The sequence below is a fragment of the Kogia breviceps genome, chromosome 18 (genome assembly GCF_026419965.1).
Source record: "Kogia breviceps isolate mKogBre1 chromosome 18, mKogBre1 haplotype 1, whole genome shotgun sequence".
Taxonomy (NCBI): domain Eukaryota; kingdom Metazoa; phylum Chordata; class Mammalia; order Artiodactyla; family Physeteridae; genus Kogia; species Kogia breviceps.
The window spans coordinates 1,392,046-1,395,157 of record NC_081327.1 but is presented as its reverse complement, the minus strand read 5'-3'; the positions used below and the strand labels follow the sequence as shown (position 1 = coordinate 1,395,157).

Genomic DNA, 3,112 nt, shown 5'->3' with positions numbered 1-3,112 from the left:
ATTTAGAAAAAGGAAGGTTTCATAAATTGATAGGCATCATTCTTTTTCCCTACTGGTGTACAACCTCTGGTTTTCTAAATGCCTACTTGAAAATAGGTTCTTCTCACACTTTAGTTCATCAGCTGATTTTAGACAAAAAGTCTTTTAAGACTTATTTCATGAAAAAAAGAAAAAAGATTAGGTAACCCAATTCGGTTACAACTATCAACTATTTTTGTGTATGGTCTTAAAGAATGTTCTACTTTAATTTTTTTACATGTAGCTGTCCAGCTTTCCCAGCACTATTTTTTAAAATTTTATTTATTTTTGGCTGCGTTGGGTCTTCATTGCTGCATGGGCCTTCTCTAGTTGCAGCGAGTGGGGGCTACTGTTCGTTGTGGTGCATGGGCTTCTCATTGCAGTGGCTTCTCTTGTTGTGGAGCACGGGTTCTAGAGAAAGTGGGCTTTAGTAGTTGTGGCACATGGGGTCAGTAGTCGTGGCTCACGGTCTCTAGAGCACAGGCTCAGTAGTTGTGGCGCACAGGCTTAGTTGCTCCACAGCATGAGGGATCTTCCTGGACCAGGGATTGAACCTGTGTCCCCTGCATTGGTAAGTGGATTCTTAACCACTGCACCACCAGGGAAGTGCCCTAACACTATTTATTGAAGAGACTGTCTTTCCTCCATTGTATAGTCTTGCCTCGTTTGCCACAAATTAATTGACCATAGGAGCGTGGGTTTGTTTCTGGGCTTTCTATCCTGTTCTATTGGTCTATATTACTGGTTTTGGTGCCATTTCCATACTGTTTTGATGACTATAGCTTTGTAGTATAGTCTGAAGTCAGGGAGCATGATTCCTCCAACTCCGTTTTTCTTTCTCAAGGTTGCTTTGGCTATTCAGGGTCTTTTGTGTCTCCACACAAATTTTAAGATTTTTTTGTTCTAGTTCTGTAAAAAATGCCATTTTAAAATTTAATAGGTATTGCATGGAATCTGTAGATTGCCTTGGGTAGTATAGTCATTTTGACAATGTTGATTCTTTCAATCCAAGAACATGATATATCTTTCAATCTGTGTCATCGTTGATTTCTTTCATCAGCATCTTATAGTTTTCAGAGTACAGGTCTTTTATCTCCTTAGGTAGGTTTATTCCTAGTTATTTTATTCTTTTTGATGCAGTGGTAAATGGAATTATGTCTCGAATTCCTCTTTCTGATCTTTCATTGTTAGTGTATAAAAATGCAACAGATTTCTGTGTATTAATTTTGTAACCTGCAACTTTACCAAATTCATTAATGAGCTCGAGTACTTTTCTGGTAGTGTCTTTAGGATTTTTTGTGTATAGTATCATGTCATCTGCAAACAGTGAGAGTTTAACTTATTTTCCCATTTGGATTCCTTTTATTTCTTTTTCTTCTCTGATTGCCATAGCTAGGACTTCCAAAACTATGTTGAATAAAACTGGCAAGTCACTTGTCTTATTTTGTTCCCAATCTTAGAGGAAATGCTTTTAGCTTTTCACCATTGAGTAGGATGTTAGCTGTAGGTTTTTATGGCCTTTATTAAGTTGAGGTATGTTCCCTCTATGCTATCAGCTATCTTTTTGCTTGTCAAAGACATGTTGACTGAAGTTTTGGAAGATGTTTCATGACCTTCAATATGCAAGAAAAGACAGGGCATATGGGAGAGTTGGAGAGGGATATCATTCTGGCCTTGATAATCATTGATTGCTCTCCGACCTAGCAAGTAAAATTTATTGAGATATTTATTATTCTCTGAGATATTTTCCATTTCTTTAAAAATCTGAAACCTGTCTGTAAAGGAGAGCAAATAATCACATGTCATTTTCTGCCAAGATAGCGGGTGACCTTCAAACCATCGAAGCCCGTGTGCAAAGGGGGCATCTTACCTGGGAAACGAAAGTTTGGCATTCCATGGTCTCATCTCCTTTATGGAAACTGATTTAGCAATTCACCTGAAATTGCAGCAACAGTGAATGCACAGGGAGTTGAAATTACCTCTGAAAATTACTTAAGAAACAGATATTACAAAAAGTTAATAATAATGATTATGTAGTTATGCAACGAAATTGACAAAAATTGTCGAGAAACGTATGTTACAGACGAAAGAAAGTTAAGATCTCAGTGAAGCTGAGTGAGAGATAGAGACGTCTGAAAAAGTCATAGAATGAAATTGAACCTGTGGCTGTGCGAGAACCTTGGCCACACTCAGGGTTTTATCTCCAAACAGTGCTTCCTTTTCACATTTGAAAACGCTGGACTCTAACAACTTGGAGAGATAGGGTCGAGATGACATTTTGAAGAACTTACTGGAAATGTAAAAAAATAGGAGAACCATAATGTCATATGTATTTACTGCTCTAACACATGTTCAATAAAACCCTAGTCAGTTTCAGGAACAGTGGTAGGTTCATGAGACACATCTGCAACAGGGTGGCCAGTTCTGTCTATACAGGGTATTTCCTGTATTTAATGATTTTCGTCCCGGTTCCTATACTGATTTGTCAGGATGCCTTAAGTCTCTTGTAGTCCCCTTTTTGAAATGCTTTGCAAAAGGCTGACACAGTGCAATTGTTCGATCAATATTGGAAATGATGGGCAGTCAACTATAAAACAGCATGTAATAACAGTTAAGCATGAGAGATATGTTTTCCACTACTAACAAAGAAGACGATAAAATAAGATTGTTATTAAGAAGAATGTGGATGAAAAAGATTTTTAAAAATCAAAGGAGAAGTTGTAGTGGTCTTCCACACTGTACAGCATCATCTGTCCTCCAGCTCACAATGCTACTTATAGCCTGTGTCTCCATGAGGAATGTTCACTGGGCAAAGGAATCAAATAAATTGGATGAGACTACCCTGGAAACTATGAAACAAACTAAATGGAATATAGAGGGTAACTACAAGGAACTATATAAACAAATACTACAAAACAAGGAAAAGTTAAGGAGAAGCAAATTACCAGGTAAGTATAAAGAGGTATGAAACTTAGTTATAATTTCCTTCAAAAACACAACAAATGATTTTTATATAAGTAAGTCCCATGCAACATTTTCCTCTTATTTCAATGTATATGTGCATAGGGAGTTAGAAAAATTCAAAATTTACTGG

General features: G+C 37.0%; 1 long non-coding RNA gene across 1 annotated transcript; it reads right to left on the bottom strand.

The window, feature by feature from the left end:
• Positions 1–1,241: 1,241 nt before the first annotated feature.
• Positions 1,242–2,888, bottom strand: LOC136793093 (uncharacterized). Its single transcript, XR_010837884.1, has 3 exons — positions 2,179–2,888; positions 1,889–1,954; positions 1,242–1,631 (listed from the first exon to the last, which is right to left on the bottom strand). It is a non-coding gene; the product is annotated as an uncharacterized lncRNA (long non-coding RNA).
• Between the last annotated feature and the right edge of the window lie 224 nt (positions 2,889–3,112).